Below are 24,595 nucleotides of genomic sequence, written 5' to 3' on the forward strand. Positions count from 1 at the left end.
TGAGGGCAGACTTGGAAGGATTCCCTTCAAAGGTAGGGAGACAGGGAGGGGAAGTATTACAATATATGCAGTCCAGAAGAGCAGTGAGGGATGCTTAACTATGACAGTGGGTTTGAGAAGGGGAAATTTGCATTAGAGAGATAGTGAACATTTTTTTTAAAGATTTATTTATTTATTATATATTTATTTAATGTATTTTTGGCTGCATCGGGTCTTAGCCGCGGCATGAGGGATCTTCGTTGTATTGCGTGGGCTTCTCTTTAGTTGTGGCATGCAGGTTTTTGCTTCTCTAGTTGTGGCGCACAGGCTCCAGGGCGCAGGCTCTGTAGTTGTGACGCGTGGGTTCCAGAGCACGTGGGCTCTGTAGTTTGCAGCACGTGGGCTCTAGTTGAGGTGCGTGAGCTCAGTACTTGTGGCATGTGGGATTAGTTGCTTGGCGACGTGTGGGATCTTAGTTCACTGACTAGGGATTGAACCCGCGTCCTCTGCATTCATTGTAAGGCAGATTCTCCACCACTGGACCACAAGGGAAGTCCTGATATTGAACACTTTGCAAGTTACTGGGTTTCTAGAAGGAATAGAAACATCAGGAGGAGCAGGAAAGTTTCTTAAATTTTGTTTAACAGGACTGTGTTTAGGTACATATATGTGTGTGGTGTGTAAGAGATTCACATTTTGGGTAATTTCTTCTGTTAGGAAAAGTAATGCTTTTAGAAAAAGATAACACTCCTGCTACTTTCAGGTTTTATTAAAAAAATAAAGTTAATGGGAATTAGCTTATAGGTACATTTCACCTTTCCTGAAATGTCCTTAGTTATTCAGTAACCATATGCTAGTTGTAAAAAATTCAAATAAAGAAGGAAAGTACAAGAGAAAGTGAAAGTCCCCTTTCAGACCTTTCTACTCCAACCTCCTCTGTTCTCCCCATTCCCATTGCCCTCCTCAGAGATAATTATTATTATTTTTTTAACATCTTTATTGGAGTATAATTGCTTTACAATGGTGTGTTACTTTCTGCTTTATAACAAAGTGAATCAGTTATACATATACATATGTCCCCATATCTCTTCCCTCTTGCGTCTCCCTCCCTCCCACCCTCCCTGTCCCACCCCTCTAGGTGGTCACAAAGCACGGAGCTGATCTCCCTGTGCTGTGCGGCTGCTTCCCACTACTAGCTATTTTACGTTTGGTAGTGTATATATGTCCATGCCACTCTTCCACTTTGTCCCAGCTTACCCTCCCCCACCCCGTATCCTCAAGTCCATTCTCTAGTAGGTCTGCATCTTTATTCCCGTCTTGCCCCTAGGTTCTTCTGACCATTTTTTTTCTTTTTCCTTTTTTTTTTTTTAGATTCCATATATATATGTGTTAGCATACGGTATTTTTCTCTTTCTGACTTACTTCACTCTGTATGACAGTCTCTAGGTCCATCCACCTCACTACAAATAACTCAGTTTCGTTTCTTTTTATGGCTGAGTAATATTCCATTGTATATATGTGCCACATCTTCTTTATCCATTCATCTGTCAGTGGACACTTAGGTTGCTTCCATGTCCTGGGTATTGTAAATAGAGTTGCAGTGAACGTTTTGGTACATGACTCTTTTTCAATTATGGTTTTCTGAGGGTATATGCCCAGTAGTGGGATTGCTGGGTCGTATGGTAGTTCTACTTTTTAGTTTTTTAAGGAACCTCCATACTGTTCTTCATAGTGGCTGTATCAATTTACATTCCTACCAGCAGTGCAAGAGGGTTCCCTTTTCTCCACACCCTCTCCAGCATTTATTGTTTGTAGATTTTTTGATGATGGCCATTCTGACTGGTGTGAGATGATAAGAGATAATTATTGTTATACTCAGGCATATAGCCTGCATTCCTTTCTCTGTACATTTTCATATCTATCTATGTATCTATGTATCTATCTATCTGTTTTCCTGGGTTATCTTTCCTTTATTTCTTTGGCAGAAAGTAGTAGGTACATGTATATTTTCTTAATTCCTCTTTACAAAGGTAACATATTACAGATATATAACTTATTTTAAATAGGATCATTTTACATTTTCTATAAGTATCTCTTTTATATTTGATTGAAGTTTACCAAGACAGTTATCATTTTTGACTTTAACACATATTTTTCCAGTTTATTATTATTATTATATTTTGCGGTACGCGGGCCTCTCACTGTTGTGGCCTCTCCCGTTGCGGAGCACAGGCTCCAGACGCGCAGGCTCAGCGGCCATGGCTCACGGGCCCAGCTGCTCCGCGGCAATGTGGGATCTTCCCGGACCAGGGCACGAACCCGTGTCCCCTGCATCGGCAGGCGGACTCTCAACCACTGCGCCACCAGGGAAGCCCCCAGTTTATTATTTTTCAAAATTATTTTTTTGGCTGCGTTGTGTCTTCTTTGCTGCACGCAGGCTTTCTCTAGTTGTGGCGAGAGGGGCCTACTCTTCGTTGTGGTGTGCGGGCTTCTCATTGCGGTGGCTTCTCTTGTTGCAGAGCATGGGCTCTAGGCACGTGGGCTTCAGTAGTTGTGACTCGTGGGCTCAGTAGTTGTGGTTCGTGGGCTCTAGAGTGCAGGCTCAGTAGTCGTGGCAAATGGGCTTAGTTGCTCCGCGGCATGTGGGATCTTCCTGGACCAGAGATTGAACCTGTGTCCCCCTGCATTGGCAGGCGGATCCTTAACCACTGTGCCACCAGGGAAGTCCCCACATATTTTTCTAACACCTATTTATGTTTTCAGATTTGTGCTACACAGACTTTTTCCTTAAAGAGATTCTTTGAAATCTGTTCAAGTTGGGGAGGGGATATGTGAACAGGGGAAACCTGGAGACACAAATGTGATTGGCTCTTGGATTGGAAGAATCAACATTGTGAAATGACTGTACTATCCAAAGCACTCTGCAGATTCAGTGCAATCCCTATCAAACTACCAGTGGCATTTTATACAGAACTAGAACAAAAAATGTTACAATTTGTACGGAAACATAAAAGACCCCGAATAGCCAAAGCAATCTTGAGAAAGAAAAACAGAGCTGGAGGAATCAGGCTCCCTGACTTCAGACTCCACTACAAATCTACAGTAATCAAGACAGTGTGGTACTGGCACAAAAACAGAAATATAGATCAAAGGAACAGGATAGAAAGCCCAGAGATAAACCCACGCACATATGGTCACCTTATCTTTGATAAAGGAGGCAAGAATATACTGCGGAGAAAAGACAGCCTCTTCAGTAAGTGGTGCTGGGAAAACTGGACAGCTATGTGTAAAAGAATGAAATTAGAACACTGCCTCACACCGTACACAAATGTGGTTGGCGAAATATCATTTAATCTCCTAGGTTCTCAGAATTTAAGAGGAGACTTAGGGATCACTTAGTTGCTAGACTAGGAAACTGGGTCTCTTGTGTTTATTGTTCAGGAGGGATATCTCCAGTGTTCTGTGTTTCCACTTACATAGAGTTTCACTCTCTGGAACTCTGGTGAGAAGATGGAGATAGAAGAATGGATGATATAGTACCATTGCATGGCTTTAGGCATGTTTTTTTAACCAAGCAGCTATAGAGTAGTTGCTTAATGGATCTGTGTCAAGCTGGAGGGCTTTCAGACTCACTGAAAGATATTTTTCATTCAAATTCTTAACTTTTTTGCTTACATGATAGATACTACTTTCAAAATTTGAAACACCCTTCCTCTCTTCTGTACAGGCAACCAAAGCCATCAGTTTCTCATACGCCCTTCAGAGAGATTTTGCTTTTTCCAGTATATACATGTGTATGTATTCTACTCTTCCTCACACTGTTTATGTAAATATCATATTCCCTTCTTTTAAATTACATAAATAATTAGTAGAGGTTGGAATTATGGACAGAAAGGGAAACTGATGTATATTGTACCATGAATGATAGCTAGCCTTGACCTACAGAGATAATATGCATAGCTCTTTAGTTGATCTGTATAAGGTATTCTAAGACCAGTTATTACTTCCTTCATCCATTTCTGTACTCAGTAGACTTGATTCAGTTTTGCTTCTGCATTTCTGTCACTAGGTATATGGGAAAGAATTCTGTACTTTTTTCTTTTTTCTATATAAGCACTTAATCCTTTCACTTCATTTTTTTTTTTTAATTTTTATTTTACTTTTTGACTGCACCATGCAGCATGCGGGATCTTAGTTCCCTGACCAGGATGGAACCTGTGCCCCCTGCAGTGGAATCTCAAGAGTCTGTTAAGTGCTGGACTGCCAGGGAAATCCCCTCACTTCATTTCTTTATTTTTTTAATTTATTTTATTTTTCAATTTGAAAGCAGTCACTGTTTATTTATTAACTGACCAGATTACAAAAATAATCATGGTAGATACCTTAGTTCATCCTTCTTATAAGTCTGTTGATCTGGTCTTCCCTGTTGCCAGCATCTCCACCTTCTACAAAATGGGTAGTCTTTTTCTTCATTCCACCTCGTGGAGAAGACAATTTGAAGGGCCACAGGAAGTTGTTTTTTTCTTTGAAACGTTTTCCAACAGTATAGATCTCATGAATCAGATCCTCCATGCAGATAATACCGTATTTGCCAAGAGATCGAGCAATCAACACGTTATCCGTCAGGGCAGTGTGCTTCTTGTTGATTTTGCCGTAACCGCGCTTGTAGATCAATTCATTTACTGACTTCAGGTTTGGGTACCTCCATGCAATGTATGGTTCCACAATTCTCAGCATGTTAATTGAAGCCTTGTTGAGCTTCACAAAGGTGCCATTGAAAATCTGACGGAGGCAAAGAAGCTGCAACACCTTTCGAACCTTTGGACTCATACCATTGATACTTCTGATCCTGATGACAAATGCCAATTTGGGTTCCGCGGGTACGTAGAAGTTGCCAGCTTTTCTTGCCATCCTAGCCATTCGAATTTCAGTTCTCTACATCTGCCAGTATTCCTTGTGATAGCGCTTAGCTTTTTCATAGATAAGCTTCTCCTTGCCTTTCGAAGCATCTTCTGGGCAAATTTCTTTCTCAGGTGCTTGATCTTAAGCTCTGCAAAATTCTTTCGCTTTTTCTTAAGGGTTTCTGGCACAGCAGGAACCTTCTTTTTCTTCTCCTCAGCACCTTCCATGGTTCCAGCCGGGAAAGAGCCATTTCTTTATTTTTTGTTATATATTTAGTAAGCAGTTACTGTCTACTATCTGTGGAGCCTGCTGCTGTTTCCTCCCCTCCCCCATTTTTTCTGGCAGCAGCTTTATTGATATATAATTTGCGTATAATACAGTTCATCCATTTCAATTGTACATTTCAATTTTTTTTGTATATTCAGAGTTGTGCAAACCTACCAAAATCAATTTTAGAAAAATGTTATCACCTCAAAAAGGAACCTTTTAGCTGTCATTTTCAATCCCATCCTTGCTCCCAGCTCTATGCAATGAATCATTTATGTCTGTATAGATTTGCCTGTTCTGGATATGTCATATAAATGGAATCATAATATGAGGTCATTGTGAATGAATTCTTTATCATGTTTTCAAGGTTCATCCATATTGTGGTATCAGTACTTCCTTTTAATTGCTGAATAATTCTGTTTCCTTTTTCAATTTCACTAATAAATGTGTTTTGCTACGTATTAGGGCTGTTAATCAGGGGTATCCATGCCCTAGGTTTTCCTTCTGTGTATCACCTAGTTGTTAACATTTTGCTGTGTATTGATAAATCTCTAATAGTATTGGCAAAGAGAGGGAAAAGAGTGAGCTGTTTGTTAATATCATTGGCAAGTGTTTTATTTTAAAAGGAGTGTGAAACTTGGGAATTACTCTTGGATTTAATTTTTCATGTTTTTTTCCCACAACCCCTAGTATTTGTTTATTTTTCTCGGGAGAAGGATTTATTACTTGCACAAGTAAGGAGAACACTGGGGGTCTTTTCCAAAGCAGTGTCTCTTCTATTATTTATTATTTAATAAATTTATTATTTATTTGAGCTAATAAATACTGTCTATAATATGTCCACTTGAACTTAAATTAAGGTAGAAGATAGTCAGATGTAGAATTATAGTGTTGGAAAAGAGACAGTTTCATATCTGGAGCACTCTTATTGTGAAACCCAGTACAGACTAGTCTCCTGTAAAGAGTTTCACAGAACACCTTGAGTTGCCTTAATTTAATCTCAGGTATTTTGTGGTGTCCCCCCCACCCCCACCCCCACCCCCACATGGCTTGTGGGATCTTAGTTTCCCGTCCAGGGATTGAACCTGCGCCCTCAGCAGTGGAAGCTGGAAGTCCTAACCATTGGGCCGCCAGGGAATTCCCAGTATTTTAAATAGTGATTTCTGAGTTAATCTATCAGGCATCAAAGAACATTTAACATATGTTGTTTTTTATAAAGAGATTGGTTCCTGAAGTGTTTTGTTTTTGTTTTTGTTTTTTTGGCTCTGATGGGCTTTTTCATGAATAGACAGGAGGTTTTTTTTCCCCCCACATAAGTATTTTAAGATCTTTTTCAAGAACATGAGAAGTATCTCTTTAGCCAGATGGTGTCTCTGTTGAATTTTCAGGAGATGGAACTGGTGTGGTAAGAACTCATGAGTAGGCTTAGTTGTCTTGATGCATCACTGCTCAAAAGTGTGATCCCAGTGCCCGTTGCCATGCCCGCTGTTATAGCCTTCAGAAATCAAAAGTTAATAATAAGAAAATATGGGTTTGTATTTTGTCTTCATTTTTCTATTAGTTCTTTTTATTGTATTTTAGGAAAGTACTGGATTGCTTCAATTGTGGGGGAACCCCACTAGTTCATTACTACTGACAGTTTGAAAAGCACAAGGAATTGTCAAATGTCTAGGCTCCAGCTTTCAGGGAGCCTCTGGTTACGTGGATTTAGGTTTTCAGGATTTTATTTTATTTTTATTTTTTTCAGGATTTTATTTTATTTTATTTTATTTTTTGCGGTACGCAGGCCTCTCACTGTTGTGGCCTCTCCCGTTGCGGAGCACAGGCTGTGGACGCGCAGGCTCAGCGGCCATGGCTCACGGGCCCAGCCACTCTGTGGCATGTGGGATCTTCCCAGACCGGGGCACGAACCCGTGTCCCCTGCATTGGCAGGCGGACTCTCAACCACTGCGCCACCAGGGAAGCCCAGGATTTTATTTTTAATTGAAATTTTAATTGAGATAATTGTAGATTCATATGCAGTTGTAAGAAGTAATAGAGGTCTCTGTATACTTGACCAGGTTTCCCCCAGTGGTGACATTTGTAGAACTATAGTATAGTATCATAACCAGAATATTGACATTTATACAATCTACTAACATTATTCAGATTTCTCCAGTTTTACTCGTACGTGTGTGTAATAAGTTCTACACAATTTTATCACCTGTGTTGGTTTTTGTGTGCACCACCACAGTCAAGGAACCTAACAGTTCCAACGCCGTAAGGATCCCTTGTGTTGCATGTTTATAACCACATCTACCTCTAGCACCCACCCTGCCCACCTCCATTCCCCACTGTGGTTCTTTATGTAAATGAAATCATTCAGTATGTAACCTTTTGAGATTGGCTTTTTTCACCTGGCATAATTCCCTGAAGATTCATCCAAATGTTGCATGTATTAGTAGTTTGTTCCTTTTTATTGCTGAGTAGAAGTCCATGATATGGATGAACCACAGTTTGTTTAACCATTCACTGTTGAAAGATTTGGATTGTTTCCAGTTTTTGGCTGTTAAAAAATAAAGCGAGTATGAACATTTGTTTTTTGTGCGAACATAAGTTTTCATTTCTTTGGGATAAATGCCCAAGAGTGCAGTTGCTGAATTGTATCGTAAATGCATGTTTAGCTTTTTATAAGAAACCGCCACAGTCCCTTTTATCATACAAGAACTAACTGAGAAGCCTTCTCTAAACAGATGCTAGCTGCAATATATAAACAAATCCTAGCTGAGCTGCTGTTCTGGTTGAAGTAAGCTTAGAGTTCCACCTGCTTGATCACCACCCAGGGACTGTGCCAGCCTTGTCTGCTCTCTTTACCCAGGCTGGAACGCAGAGCTGGACAGGTGAAGTCACTTTAAAGAATTAAAAAAGAAATCAGAAGTGATTTTAGGCTTGTTACTGGCAAAACTGGTATTGGAACTCAGGTTTCTTTCTCTTTTTTTTTAAACTTTTATTTTTATTATTTTTAAAATACGTATTTATTTATTTTGGCTGCACCGCGTCTTAGTTGCCGCATGCGGTATCTTTAGTTGCAGCATGCGTGTGGGATTTAGTTCCCTGATGAGGGATTGAACTTGGGCCCCCTGCATTGGGAGAGTGGAGTCTTACCTACTAGGCCACCAAGGAAGTCCCTGGAACTCAGGATTCTTGATACCTAGTTTTTGTTGTCTTTATAAATCAGTTATACTTTCATATGTATGGTTTGAAGGATCAAATAGTCCTCCAAGGTTTGTTATCAAAAACAATAGCATTGGGCGTCCCTGGTGGTGCGGTAGTTGAGAATCTGCCTGCTAATGCAGGGGACACGGGTTCGAGCCCTGGTCTGGGAAGATCCCACATGCCGCGGAGCAACTAGGCCTGTGAGCTACAACTACTGAGCCTGTGCGTCTGGAGCCTGTGCTCCGCAACAAGAGAGGCCGCGATAGTGAGAGGCCCGCGCACCGCGATGAAGAGTGGCCCCCGCTTGCCACAGCTAGAGAAAGCCCTCGCACAGAAACGAAGACCCAACACAGCCAAAAATAATTAAACTAAATAAACAAACAAACAAAAAAAAACCAATAGCATTTTTTGAGGGTCTATATAGTATCCAAACAGTGTTTGAAAGTAATGATACAGTCCTGTCCAGTTGGTTTAAAACTTGTGTCTAGGGCTTCCCTGGTGGCACAGTGGTTGAGAATCTGCCTGCTAATGCAGGGGACACGGGTTCGAGCCCTGGTCTGGGAGGATCCCACATGCCACGGAGCAACTAGGCCCGTGAGCCACAACTGCTGAGCCTGTGCGTCTGGAGCCTGTTCTCCGCAACAAGAGAGGCCGCGACAGTGAGAGGCCCGCGCACCGCGATGAAGAGTGGCCCCCGCTTGCCGCAACTAGAGAAAGCCCTCGCACAGAAACGAAGACCCAACACAGCCATAAACAAACAAATAAATAAATAAATATAAAAAGAATAACAACCCAAGCCAAGCTGTAGATTTATTTTAAAACAAACAAAAAACTTGTGTCTAAATTGTCATCAATGGCACATTGCAAGCAACAGCATTAATAAAAGTATAACTTCACAAAAGACAAAAACAAACAAAAAATAGCATTCTGCTGCTCCACTCCCATCTAAAGTAATTGTACCAGAGCATTTACCATTAACATATATATATTATTTGGTACTGAATTATGTTCCTTTTATTTCTACTTTATAATACTTAGGACTGTTCCTAACCTATACATATTTAAAATTATGTTTAATTTGCATTATTTGTAAATTATGTTTCAGAAAATGTTAAAGGGATATTATGAAATAATTGTTATTTTAAAAAAAGGGAGCACTGGGTCTGACGTGACTGCAAACCCGAGGGTAGGTGGGATGTGGTGGTGTGCAGCACAGGGGAAAACTTTGGTGACAGGGAGCCTGGCATCTTGGAGAAATGAAAAAGGAGGCCATATATAGCTTGAGAGGGGAGGGAAAGGGAGAGATGTGTAGAATAAGGGATATATAGGATGAGTTCAAGAGGGAGGTAGAGTCTGTGTTGGACCTTGTAGGAAGAAGCTTGGAGATTTGTTTGACTAGAACAAAAGCTGGGGTGTTGTGAGGTATGGAGTTGTTTGACCAAGCGAATTATATCTGAAATGGACTTTAAAGATCATGTAATTTAACCATCCCATTTTACAAATAAGAAAATGAAAGTTAAGGGAACCTTCCCAAGGTAAAACAATTAACAGATGAGCGGGAGCTTGAAATTGATGGTGTTAGTTCATTAGTTTGGGAGCATTTCAGGTTTTGAGCAAGAGAATTCCAAGATGGAGGAGATGGCTGGATGGCTGTGTGCAGGCTGGAGGTAGTGGGGAATGGTCATCTGCAAAGTCAGGCCCGTGATTTTATCCTTTGGTTAAACAGAATCACTAAGTACGAGTTCGTTCTTGACTTATGCTCAGTTATTTAATAGTTTTGTGTGTTAGTGTGCTTGTCTCCCCTTCTAGATAGTATGCCCTCTACTTTTACTTCCCATACATGCTGGCTCAATAATTTATTTTTAAGTAATGAGTTTTACACGTATGTTCCCCCAGCATCAGGATATAAATTGGGCCACCAGCTTACTAGAATCTTCATTTCTTCTTCCTGCATTGACTTTTTACCTAGTTATATATTTTAGTTCAATAGAATAAATGGTTACCTGCAAAGATTAGTTCATGTTCTCTATAGCAAAGCTCTTCTCTAGCAACCGTACTTTAAAATAATACTGAAAATCAGGAAATAGGAACTCTGTGGTTGAGATCTTGTTCAGAAGATTTTTTTTTTTTTCGTTACGCAGGCCTCTCGCTGTTGTGGCCTCTCCCGTTGCAGAGCACAGGCTCAGCGGCCATGGCTCACGAGCCCAGCCGCTCCGCGGCATGTGGGATCTTCCCGGACCGGGGCACGAACCCGTGTCCCCTGCATCGGCAGGCGGACTCCCAACCACTGCACCACCAGGGAAGCCCCAGAAGATTATTTTTATGAATTTATTTATTTGGCTGCACCGCATGGCTTGTGGGATCATAGTTCCCCGACCAGGGATTGAACCCGGGCCGTTGGCAGTGAAAGCTTGGAGTCCTGACCCCTGGACTGCCAGGGAATTCCCCAGAACATTATTTTTAAAACAGAGTTTAGGGCTTCCCTTGTGGCACAGTGGTTGAGAATCTGCCTGCTAATGCAGGGGACACGGGTTCGAGCCCTGGTCTGGGAAGATCCCACATGCCGTGGAGCAACTAGGCCCGTGAGCCACAACTACTGAGCCTGTGCGTCTGGAGCCTGTGCTCCGCAACAAGAGAGGCCGCGACAGTGAGAGGCCCGCGCACTGCGATGAAGAGTGGCCCCTGCTTGCCACAACTAGAGAAAGCTCTTGCACAGAAACGAAGACCCAACACCGCCAAAAAAATAAAAATAAAAAAATAAAAGATTACTATTAAAAAAAAGAGTTTATGTGTACTTAATTCTCTGTATTATTAGCCATGTTTTGGTCCTACACTGGTGGCATTATGTGCTCACCCAGGTTAGGTGAATAGGCTCTCAAGAATCCCTGGTACTATTTCGTGACTCAGAGTGAATGCAGGCCCATTGTTACTAAGCAAGTAAGTAATAGTCTCCAAGGAGACAACCACCTTCCGGCCTTTAACTTTTATTTATTTTTTAATTAAAATTTTATTTATTTATTTTTTATTTTCATCTGCGTTGGGTCTTTGTTGCTGTGCGTGGACTTTCTCTAGTTGCGGTGAGCAGGGGCTACTCTTCGTTGCAGTGTGTGGGCTTGTCATCGCGGTGGCTTCTCTTGTTGCAGAGCATGGGTTCTAGGTATGCAGCCTTCAGTAATTGTGGCAGGCGGGCTCAGTAGTTGTGACTTGCAGGCTCTAGAGTGCAGGCTCTGTAGTTGTGGCGCACGGGCTTAGTTGCCCCGTGGCACATGGGATCTTCCCAGATCAGGGATCTAACCCATGTCCCCTGCATTGGCAGGCCGATTCTTGATCACTGTGCCACCAGGGAAGTCCCTATTTTTTTTTTTTTTTTTTGCGGTACGCGGGCCTCTCACTGCTGTGGCCTCTCCCGTTGCGGAGCACAGTCTCCAGACGTGCAGGCCCAGCGGCCATGGCTCATGGGCCCAGCCGCTCCGCGGCATGTGGGATCCTCCCAGATTGGGGCATGAACCCGCGTCCCCTGCATCGGCAGGCGGACTCCCAACCACTGCGCCACCAGGGAAGCCCCCTATTTTTTAAAATGTTTTAAAAAATTAAAAAAAATTTTTTTGAAGTATAGTCAGTATACAATATTATATGTTACAGGTGTACAATATAGTGATTCATAATTTATAAAGATTATATTCCATTTATAGTTATTATAAAATATTGGCCATATTCCCTTGTTGTACAATGTATCCTTGTAGCTTATTTTATACATGGTAGTTTGTACCTTTTAATCCCCTACCCCTATCTTGCCCCTCCCTACTTCCATCTCCCCATTAGTTTGTTCTGTATATATGAGTCTGTTTCTTTTTCATTACATTCATTAGTTTGTTGTATTTTTTAGATTCCACTTATAGGTGATATCATACAATATTTCTCTTTCTCTGTCTGACTTATTTCACTTAACATAATGCCCTCCAAGTCCACCCATGTTGTTGCAAATATCAAGATTTCATTCTTTTTCATGGCTGAATAGTATTCCATTGTGTGTGTTAGGTTGCTTCCATATCTTGGCAATTGTAAATAATGCTGCTATGAACATTGGGTGTGTCTATCTTTTCAAATTAATGTTTTTGTTTTTGTTCTGATATATACCCAGGATTGGAATTTCTGGATCGTGTGGTAGTTCTATTTCTGTTTAACTATTTTATTTAGATACATATTTATTTTTAATAGTTGATACATGCATATCATATAAAATTTAAAACAAATACAGTGAAATGTAAGTCTTCTGCCTCTCCTCATTCTCAGGAGGAGATCACTCTTTTAAGTTTTTGTGTGTTGTTCCTTAGATAACCTATGCCTTTATGAATATACATACGCGTAAACCCCCACCCTCACAAATGGTAGAGTGGCATACTCATTGTTCTTTGTGTCTTTTCTTATTACTTAAAAAGATATTTGATATTATGGATCTGTAGTTTCTGAACGGCTTTATTCTTTTTCATGGTTTCTTAGTATTCTGTTGTATCAATATAACATAAATTTTCTCTATTTGTATATGAATTGACATTGAAATTGTTTCTAATCTTTTGGTATAGTTTTTGACTAGTTTTGAAGTGGCCAGATTTGAAATCAAGGTTTGCAAGGTATGTGTGGGCACAGAGAGAGAGAAGGGCCATTATAATGATTGAGACAAGGGAGGAGGATGAGTAGGAGAAAATCTGGAGAGCTAGGAGAATGAAGGAAGAGAAAAAGGAAGGAGAGAGGAGTAAAGGATAGGAGTGAAATAGCCCAGGTCTTTCCAAGGCAGATACTAAAACCAGCCTCAAGCTTTCTATTACTGTCTTGGAACCAGATGGTTCCAAGTTATTAGCCATGTGATCTTGGGCAAGTTATCTGTTCTCTCTGTGCCTCCATTTCCTCATTTGCAAAATGGGATAATAACACCTCATCATATGTTAATAACACATACAGCTATAGGTACAGCATCCATCCACATTGAGAAAGGTTTCTGCACCCTCCACCCCCAGCTTTGCTCTTATTCAGCCTTTTATAGCTCAAGTGTACTCCTCTACAAAACCATCTAGGTTGCACCAGGAGCCCCACTTCTGTATCCTGTACCTTTGTCTTAGATTTCACCTCATTCCTTTGAAATTCCCATATCTAATTATTTACCCCTGTCTGAGGGTGGGGAACCATCTGTTGTAGTGTCTTGTATAATTTAGTTTCACCCTGCAACCACCACTAAAATACTTAGCACAGTGCCTGGCATATGGTAGGCACTTGATAATGTTTGACCTAAACTGAAGAAAGCCTTGGGCCTTAGGAACATTGAACCTAGAGAAATGCTAATCTTTCCACCCTTTTCCCCACCGCCTAATTTTCATTCCCTGAGGCAACCGTTTTTCCTCGGTTTATATAAACAAATATATATATATATACACACACACACATATATATACACCCCCACACATATTTATATATCTCCCCTCTTTAAAAGTAAAGCAGTAGCATACTCTAAACATTGTTATGTACATTGTAGTCATCCCAAAAAGGAATGAAGTTCAATTCTGTGGGAACTTCACCCAAATGAAATTGTAAGCATTGTTAGGTTTTTGTGTAAGACTCTTGCTGGAGCGTGGATAGGTGTGATTGGTGAGTCTACCATCTATCAGTTACAGTGAGATTGTAACAGCATTTTTTCCTGCACAACAAAGAAGGTTTGTAAATAAAATTTTAACATTTTGAAAAAAAAGGTAGGTACCATTTAATTTTTTTTAAATTTTGAGATAACTGTAGATTCACATGCTGTTGTAAGAAATAATATGGAAGAATCCTGGTTACCTTTTACTCATATTTCCCCAGTGGTAACATCTTGCATAACTATAGAAAAAATCAAAGCCAGGAAATTGACTTTGATACAGTCCATCCACCTTATTCAAAACTCACCAGTTTTACGTGTACTTATTTATGTGTATATGTAGTTCTGTGCATTTTCATCACATGTATAGATTTGTGCGATCACCACCACAGTCAAGATACAACAGTTATATCACAAGCCTCTCCCATGCTACTTCCATCCGTCCCACCCTGTTTAACCTCTGGCAACCAATAATCTGTTCTCCATCTCTATGATTTTGTCATTTTTAAGAACGCTATGTAAGGAATTCTCTGGCGGTCCAGTGGTTAGGACCTGGCACTTTCACCGCCAGGGGCCCAGGTTCAATATCGCTGTTTGTGGAAGTAAGATACTGTAAGCCGAGTGGCGTGGCCAAAAAAAAAAAAAAAAAAAAGAATGCTGTGTAAATTCTCTGGTATGTGACCTTTGAGATCGGCTTTTTTTCATTCAGAATAATGCCCTGAAGATCCACCCAAGTTACTGTGCATTATCAGTAGACATTCTCTTACATAGCCATATTATAGTTCTCAAATTTAGGAAATATAACATTGATAAAATATTATTATCTATAATCCATATTCCAGTTATACCAGTTGTATTAATTATACTCTACACTATTGCCACCATTGCCCAGTCCAGTATCACATTATGAGTATGATTGTCAGGTCTCTGTAATTTTCTTTAACATGGAACAATTCCTTTTTTCTTGTCTGTAATAACTTTGATATATTTGGAAAATACAGATAAGTTTATGTTGTAGAATGTCCCTTTTTTGGGTTTGTTGTTCTTCATGGTTAGATCCAGATGATTCATTTTTGTCAGGAGAACCATGGAAATGATATTGTATATCCCTTAGCATATGCATGATGGCAGTTCATTCCATTGTTGGTCGTTTTAACTTTGATTACTTGATTAAAGTGATGTCAGCCTGATTTCTCCATTTAAAGTTATTAATTTTTGCTTTTGTCATTGATAAGTATTTTCGTGGGAGGATACTTTGAGTCCAAGTAAAGACCCTGTTTCTCATCAAACTTTCACCAGTGTTAGCATCCCTTGAGGGTTTTTTTTGTACCTGAATTATTATTATCATGGTTGCAAAATGGTGATAAACTTTTAAAGGCCAGCAAAAAGGCAAAGCTGACTTCCACTTGAGCATCCAGTTGACAAGTAGAAAAAACAATTCTTTCTTATATATATGTTAATAATATAAAAGCAAGCCTAAAAAGGCAAGGGGTAAATTGTATAGAAAAGGATAATAAATTTAGACCCTCCCCAAGAGTATAATTTTTAAGAGAAAAATGTTACAATAAGGGGTAATTCTTTTATTTTTTAATTTTAAAATTTTATTTATTTATTTTTGGCTGCGTTGGATCTTTGTTGCTGCATGCAGGCTTTCCCTAGTTGCAGCAAGTGGGGGCTACTCTTCGTTGCAGTGCGTGGGCTTCCCATTGTGATGGCTTTTCTTGTTGTGGAGCATGGGCTCTAGGCACGTGGGCTTCAGTAGTTGTGGCTCGTGGCCTCTAGAGCGCAGGCTCAGTAGTTGTGGCACACGGGCTTACCTGCTCCACGGCATGTGGGATCTTCCTGGACCAGGGCTCAAACCTGTGTCCCCTGCATTGCCAGGCGGATTCTTAACCACTGCGCCACCAGGGAAGCCCAAGGGGTAATTCTTGAGAAGTTAAGATTGGATCGTGAATTACGGAATGACAAAAGCATGTTTGAGAATCTGAAGGCAGAGGTAGTTAAAAAAAATTTTTTTAGGACAATGTTAGGTTTACAGAAAAATTACAAAGATTGTCCAGAGTTCCCATATACTCTGCATCCAGTTTCTCCTATTATCAACATTACTGTGGTACATTTGTTACATTTAACAAACCAGTGTTGATAAATTGCTATTAACTGAAGTCCATATTTTATTCATATTTCTTTGGTTTTTACCTAATGTGTTTTTTCTGTTTTCGCATTTCGTCCAGGATACCACATTGCATTGAGTTGCTGTATTTCCTTAAAGGTCCTCTTAGCTGACAGTTTCCAGACGTTCTTTATTTTTGAAGACCTTGACAGTTCTGAGGAATACTGATCAGGTGTTTTTGCACAGTATCCTTCAATTGGATCTCTCTTTATGATTTTAAAAAAATGATTAGACTGTAGTTATGACTTTTTGGGAGGAAGACTACAGAGATAAAGTGCATTTTCATCATATACTATCAACATGACTTACATTGTTGATGTTGAGGGTGATCACCTGGCTGATATGGTGTTTGTCAGGTTTCTCCATTGTAAAGTTATTGTTTTCTTCCCCTTTTCATCTTATGCTCTTTGAATGAAAGGCACTATGTGCAGCCCACACTTAAGGAGAGGGGAGTTGTGCTCCATCTCTTTGAGGGGGGTGTGTATCTACATAAATTACTTGAAATTCTTCTGCATGGGATATACATCTCCTTCCCAACTCCCATTTATTTGTTTGTTTAGTCATTTATATTAGTGTGGACTTGTGGATTTTTATACTTTAGGTTATAATTCAATACTACTTAATTCTGTTGTTCAAAATGTTACAGCTTGGCCACTGGGAACTTTTTCAGTTGGCTTCTGTGTCCTTTTGACGTTGTTGTTGTTTTAGCACTTTCTTGTACCACAAGATGTTCAGGGCTTATCTTGTTTATTTCCTTCTTCACTCCTAGGATCAGTCATTTCTCCAAGGGGCCCTGGTTCCTTTCATTGGAGGATGGTATTTAGAAACTTAAGATCTGAGCACTGTGTGCTTATTACTACTAGGGTATCGTTGCTTCAAGGCCTTCTTGGCTGACAGAGCAAGGAAATATGTGAATATCTGAACCTGTGAATATATAATTTCTATGGATATTTCTTTTATTGTGTTTATTAGTTTTTAACTTTTAATTTTTTTGCCATGCTGCGTGGCATGCGGGGTCTTAGTTCCTCAATCAGGGATCAAACCCATGCCCCCTGCAGTGGAAGCGTGGAATCTTAACCACTTGACCACCAGGGAAGTTCCCTTGTTTTTAAAATTTTAAATAAATATTTTTAACCATCTCATTCCATGTTAAACTAAACATGAGTTTCTACTACCAACTCTAAATCATCCCAGCTTCTTGTTGCTTAACTGTGCCACTGCAGTGGTAAGTAACCTGGCTTTTGGTTTTCTTAACAGTGTCTTTCACAGAACAGAAGTTTTTAATTTTAATTAGTCCAACTTACCATTTTCCCCCCAATGGATCGTACTTTGTTTTTCTTTTTCTCCTTTTAAAAAATTTTTTGGCCATGCCATGCAGCACGTGGGATCCTAGTTCCCCAACCCAGGATCGAACCTGTGCCCCCTGCATTGGAAGCACGGAGTTCTAACCACTGTACCGCCAAGGAAGTCCCTGGATCCTGCTTTTGATGTTGGCTGGAAAACTCATAGTGAAACCCAGGGTCACGTAGATTTTCTCCTGGAAGTTTCATAGTTTTGCATTTTACATCAGAAATAGCTTTTTGAGCTTCTTTTAAGTGAGAGATTTTTAGTAGTTGAATAAGTAATATATTTTGGCTTTTTTTTCTCCCTTTAATTTTTTGGATGAGATATAGATGTCAGTCTTAAGTTTCATGGTTAGAAATGGTGAAATGAAATTTTAGAACTTCTTTAGAGGTGAATAAAAAGTTCTAATAATTTCAGAATTGAATTACCATATGTCATATGGAGAAAATGAATCCATCTTTTCCCAGCCGTTACTCTGATTGAGGGTACAAGACATATACAGTAAAAATCAACATTAAGAGACAACATATAGGGCCTTCCCTGGTGACCCAGTGATTAGGAATCCTCCTGCCAATGCAGAGGACACGGGTTCGATCCCTGGTCCAGGAAGATCCCACATGCCGTGGAGCAACTAAGCCCGTGGCCACAGCTACTGAGCCTGCACTCTGGAGCCCGTGAGCCACAACTACTGAGCCCACGCACCACAACTACTGAAGCCTGCGTGCCTAAAGCCCGTGCTCCACAAGAGAAGCCACCACAACGAGAAGCCCACACACTGCAACAAAGAGTAGCCCCCGCTTGCCGCAAGTAGAGAAAGCCCATGCGCAGCAATGAAGACCAAACGCAGCCAAAAATAAATAAATAAATTTATTAAAAATAAAAAAAGAGAGAGACAACATATAGGGTAATGTTTAATTGTGTTTTAAAAAACCCTAAAATTCTGAGGAGACCAAGGTCAATGTGAGCTAGACTAGTAAGGGAAGGCATCCTGGAAGCCAGACTTGAATTTGGTCTTGAAGGACTTGGCGATAAAACTTTCTTAATTGAGGGGTGGGACAAAATATAGATTGTAGGCAGTAAGGGAGCTAGTGGGGAAAGACAGATGGAGGTAATCTTGGCTGATGAGGAAAGGAGAAAAAGGATGGAAAGAAAGCAAGGAGACACATGTGAGGTGTGTGTTTTTGCATTCAGACGTGAAAGATCCTATTGGTAGAGGGGATTGAAAATGCCCTTTCCTGTACTTGTCAGGAATCAGATGCCTCAAGTACAGGAATTAGATGCCTCAAGATGCTGGATTTTGTGGGTTTTTAAACAAATTTATTGTTTTTGAACAAGTAGTACACTCCTATGATTCAAAATTCAAAAGGAAACAAAGAGTGTACAGTGAAGTCTCCTTTCTGCCTGTCTCCCAGCTACCCAATTTGCATTCCTTGAAGCAACCAGTGATTACAAATGCATTTTTCCTAAGTGCTGTATAAGCAAATATATTCGTATTTATATATCCCCCTTCTTTTTTTTTAAAGAAACAAAAACATAGCATTCTCTAAACATGGTTCTGCACATTGCTTCCTCCCCCACACTTAATGTACCTCTACTTAATGTAATGTGTCAACTCATTCATTCCTGGGGTGCCTCTTTCTGCTGAGCATGTATAGTTATCATGTGGCTGAATGAATGAAACAGTGATAGTCCTCTGAATGTTTCTTTTCAAGTCTGAAAATCACTGAAGATTTTATAAACAAACCACTGATGTGCTTATAATTGTGTGTTAACATTTCTATCTCTTAGTCTATATAGAAACTGTTGCCCTGCTGATTGAATTAAGGAAATCCTGATTCTTTTTGTAAGGGGAAGAATCCTTTTGAAATGGGAAATGGACTTCCTAATGCTGATTTTAATACTTGCTGAGTTTTATTTTTTTTGTTGTTGTTTTTTTTTTGCGGTATGCGGGCCTCTCACTGTTGTGGCCTCTCCCGTTGCAGAGCACAGGCTCCGGATGCGCAGGCTCAGCAGCCATAGCTCACGGGCCTAGCCGCTCCGTGGCATGTGGGATCCTCCAGGACCGGGGCACGAACCCGTGTCTCCTGCATCGGCAGGCGGACTCTCAACAACTACGCCACCAGGGAAGCCCCTCTTTTTTTTTTTTTTTTTTAAGAACTGGCTCTGGGGGCTTCCCTGGTAGCACAGTGGTTGAGAGTCCGCCTGCTGGTGCAGGGGACACGGGTTCAAGCCCTGGTCAGGGAAGATCCCACATGCCGCAGAGTGGCTGGGCCCGTGTGCCACAACTGCTGAGCCTGCGCTCTAGAGCCCGCGAGCCACAACTACTGAAGCCCGCACGCCTAGAGCCTGTGCTCCACAACAAGAGAAGCCACCGCAGTAAGCCCGCGCACCATAACAAAGAGTAGCCACCACTTGCCACAACTAGAGAAAGCCCCACACACAGCAACAAAGACCCAAGGCAGCCAAAAATAAATAAATAAATAAATTTATTAAAAAAAAAAAAAAAGAACTGGCTCTGGAGTCAAACTGCCAAGCTTTTTTTATTTTTATTTTTATTTTTTTTACGGTACGCGGGCCTCTCACTGCTGTGGTCTCTCCCGTTGCGCAGCACAGGCTCCAGACATGCAGGCTCAGCGGCCATGGCCCACGGGCCCAGCCGCTCCGCGGCATGCAGGATCCTCCCGGACCGGGGCACGAACTCACGTCCCCCGCATCGGCAGGCGGACTCTCAACCACTGCGCCACCAGGGAAGCCCCAAGCTTTTTAAAAAAAAAATTATTAAATTAATATTTTTTGGCTGCGTTGGGTCTTAGTTGCGGCACTCAGGATCTTTTGTGGTGGTGGGCGGGCTTCTCTCTAGTTGTGGCGCGCAGGCTCCAGAGCGCGTGGGCTCTGTAGTTTGCGGTACACAGGCTCTCTAGTTGAGGTGCATGAGCTCAGTAGTGTGGTGCGCGGGCTTAGTTGCCCCGCGGCATGTGGGATCTTAGTTCCGTGACCAGGGATTGAACCCGCATCACTTGCATTGTAAGACGTATTCTTTACCACTGGACTACCAGGCAAGTCCCCTTACTGAGTTTTCTAAAGGCTGGTGCTCAAAGTATGCTAGGAAAGAAATTGCAGAAATTAAGAATTCTTAAGGAATTGTGTGTCATGCATTTAATGACCAGATTTTAGCTAATTTTATAGAGATGTTCTCAACAGTTGGTGAGAATATCAAATGAGAATAATAATCATTGTTGTATCCACTTAATTTAAAGGCCGTATGAGGCTTTTCTTTTTTTGGGGAGGGGGCGCGTCAGGTGGCAAGCGGGATCTTAGTTGCCCGACCAGGGATTGAACCCATGTGCCCTGCATTGGGAACTTGGAGTCTTAACCACTGAACCGCCAGGGAAGTCCCTGAGGCTTTTTGAATAGGTCACATAATAAATAAATAAAAATGAGAATGTAGTGAAATTGTAGTGAACATAATGGATAATAGTTTCTCTCCCCTTCAGAAAAAAAGCCTGTTTTTTTTCCCTTTTTTTTTTTTTTGGCCATGCCATGTGGCTTGCAGGATCTTAGTTCCCCAGACAGCGATTGAACCCAGGCCATGGCAGTGAAAGCGCTGAGTCCTAACCAGTGGACCACCAGGGGACTCCCGGAAAAGTCTGTTTTCTAAACTATGCCATTATTATTGTTCTGTGAACCTTGTTCTAAGAGTATGCCAAAGTGAATGTCTTTGTGTGGTACCATATTTACGGGTTGTGGTTCCAGTGAAAAATATGTCGTGATTTTAACTACTAAAAGTTTAAGTGATCTGCTTTTATAAAACATAATAGGAACTGGGAAATTATTTTAATGACTATTTTCTAAAATATTCACATGGCTTTTTCTCTTTAAGAGGTCAAGTAATTTGTCTAGAAAATGTGGTAACAGTATTAACCTGTGTTGTAAGTGATTTAACAGTAATTGAATGCTTTGCTAATATGATGTGGAATACTAGTGAGCTGACTCTGGTCAAAATTCAGACCTTTGGAATGTCAGATTTGTTATTCCAAGAGGTTGGGGCTTTCCTAGGCATGCAAGGTAGAGACTTCCTGAAAATTATGGCAGAGAGACTCTGCATTTTAGAGCTTTATTTTACAGTTGAGAATGGAGACCTAGAGAAGGAGGCCGCCACCTCTAGGGTGTGCAGGCTGCAGTGGCTTCCCTAGGGCCACAGGCTCCTTTAGCTCTGCATTGAATTTACCCTTCATGCTTGAGAATTGTTCCAAGAGCTTTTCTCATCGACTTGGTTAGTGTGACATCCCACCCTAACCCCATCCCAGGCCTTACTTTAAAAGGATTTCTTTTTCCCTGGCACAGGTACTTCTTCAGATACCCAGTTAATGAACAAACCTAGAGATATTGGTTGAGCATTGAGGTATTGGGCTAGGTATAAGTGAGAGAGGCAAATATGTGTCCTATCTTCAATGATGTTATGATGTTGTTTAATTGGATTGGGAGGGTGATGTTCATTCATAGAAATGTAAGGAGGCATTGATTTGAAATCAAACAATGCAAATAAAGACAGGAAAATATGTTTTTCATATTCTAATTTGGTTGACAAAATTTTAAGAAATTCATAAGCTGGGAATGCCTGTTTGATCCTTAGTCATCCATCACTGGCACTCTCCCTACCTTGACAGCAACCCCCCCTCCCCTATTTTTTTTTAAAACAGTGTTTTAATTGTCTTGTTGCAGAGGTGATACTTTTATTTCGTCAGAAGGCTGGAGCAGTGGGTGTTTGTTTATAGTCTAAGATGCTTTTTAGGATGTTCTTTTCTTTTTCCCTCAGGGCTGAACTTTGTAAAGTCTAATCTAGTATGATTATGCCAGGTCTGAATGTATCCTTTATTCTACTTCTAGCATTGTTGTCAATTTATCATAAGATTTTTCTTTTATACATTTCTGTTAGCTGAAGAGTTGGCCATGGAAAATCTGCTTCATTCACATATACCTTTATCTATTAGAGTGTGTGAATATTTTCCTATATTTACCATTTATTCATGGAATGTTTATTGAGAAGATATATGCTCTATGCTCTATGAGGCACTGGGGATGCAAAGTTGAAGAAAGCTCATGGCTTGAAGGAACTTTAAGAGAGACAGACAAATGAACAGATAATTCTAATACTGTGTGTTACATGCAAATAGAGCCTCTTCACGGTATTATGGGAGGCATAGAATGGAGCAGTGATGATTTCCAATAAACAAACAAAGAAACAAACAAAAAGAATGGAGCAGTGGTTCTCAAAGTACAGTCTGGGGACCTCTGGAGGTCCCCGAGCTCTTTCTCAGAGATCTGCAAGGTCAAAGCTATTTTCATAACTTAAGACATTATTTGCTTTTCTTTTGCCCTTATTTGTTTACCAGTATACGATGGAGATTGCCAGAGGCAATATAAATTGTGTTATCTCAATAGACTGGGTGCAAAGCAGAGATGAGAATCTAGCTGTCTTCTATTAAGGCAGACGTTAAGGAGATTTGCAGAAGTGTAAAATTGTATCACTCTTCTCACGAAAGGTTTTCTTTGAAAAAAGTGGTCTTTAAAACTAAATTATGTTTAAAAATAAAATGTTTTTAAGTAAACATTTTATAGGTTTACTATTTTTTACATGAATAAAAATTTAAAATCCTTGGTTTTAATTTCAAATTCAGTAAATATTGATAGATATAACCTACATAGACAAGAGCTTTTGAGTCCTCAGTAATTTTTTTTTTTTTTTTTGCGGTACGCGGGCCTCTCACTGCTGTGGCCTCTACCGTTGCGGAGAACAGGCTCCGGACGCACAGGCTCAGCGGCCATGGCTCACGGGCCCAGCCGCTCGGCGGCATGTGGGATCTTCCCGGACCGGGGCACGAACCCGTGTCCCCTGCATCGGCAGGTGGACTCTCAACCACTGCGCCACCAGGGAAGCCTCTCAGTAATTTTCAAGAGTGTGAAGGGAAGCTGAAACCAAAAAGTTTAAGAACCACTGGAATAGAAATTTCTAAACTGGTCTTCAGGAGAGAGGTGGGCAAGGAAATATTCCTGTGGGAGGTGATACCAGGGCTTAGTCACAGGTGTTTAAAAATCTGCCAGCTGTAATGTAAAGAGGGAGGGAGTTTCAGAAAATAGGTAGGAAGAGGTGGATCACAGAAGGCCTTGTATGCCAGACTGAGAAGTTTGTTTCTTCTCCCATAGTCAGAAATAATAGTTTCTAAAATATGTTAATTTCTAACCTTACATATGAAGTGCTATTGGAAGCTATTTTACTATATATGTATTTTTAAATATAAGGAGGTTAGAAGATTGTGTTTTTGATTTTATTTGCTAAATTGGCTGTCAGCATTTTGTATATCAAGGGTGTTCTTTGCTTACAATACTATTTAACATTGACAACAGATGAATAATCCGTGACTTCAAGTCCTTAAAGAAATTATTGTATTTCCTATAAAATGTGGGTTTCAGGTAACCATTTGTCAGTGATACCAAATTCTTTTAAACTGTTCTTAATATGTCAATTATGGTTGTAAGTTCTGACAGACTTTCTTTTGAACCTAGAGATTAAGTTAATAAGAAAACTCAGAGCCGAATGTTCAAATAGAGGGCCAATGAGAAAATATTAGAAAAGCATATATCTGATAAGGAATATATATAATAATATAAAGAACATTTACAACTCAATAATAAAAATTTAAATAATCCAACTTAAAAATAGGGAAACTGGTTTGAATAAATGTTTTTCCAAGGAAGATATATAAAAATGGCTAATAAGCACATGAACAATTGCTCAACATTATCAGTCATTAGGGAAATGTAAATTGAAACCATAATGAGATGTGCTTCACATTACAAGTATGGCTATAATCAAAAGATGGGCAGTAACCAATGTTGCATGTGGATTTGGAATCCTCATACATTGCTGGTTGGATTGTAAAGTAGCGCATCTGTTTTGGTAAAGCAGTTTGTCAGTTCCTTAAAATGTTAAACAGAATTACCATATGACACGGCAATTCCACTGCTAGGTTTATAGCCAAGAGAATTGAAACACATGTTCATACAAAAACTTGTACATGAGTGTTCAAAGCAGTCTTATTCATAATAGCCAA

General features: G+C 40.3%; 1 protein-coding gene and 1 pseudogene across 2 annotated transcripts in view; one reads left to right on the plus strand and one right to left on the minus strand.

Moving 5' to 3' along the window:
* The window catches only part of PIK3CB (phosphatidylinositol-4,5-bisphosphate 3-kinase catalytic subunit beta), a 193,211-nt gene that overhangs the window by 13,997 nt on the left and 154,619 nt on the right, over positions 1 to 24,595 (plus strand). The gene's annotated exons all lie outside the window — the stretch shown is intronic.
* Positions 4,326 to 5,128, minus strand: LOC137224398 (large ribosomal subunit protein uL30 pseudogene; annotated as a pseudogene).

This window comes from Pseudorca crassidens, chromosome 5, assembly GCF_039906515.1.
Source record: "Pseudorca crassidens isolate mPseCra1 chromosome 5, mPseCra1.hap1, whole genome shotgun sequence".
Taxonomy (NCBI): domain Eukaryota; kingdom Metazoa; phylum Chordata; class Mammalia; order Artiodactyla; family Delphinidae; genus Pseudorca; species Pseudorca crassidens.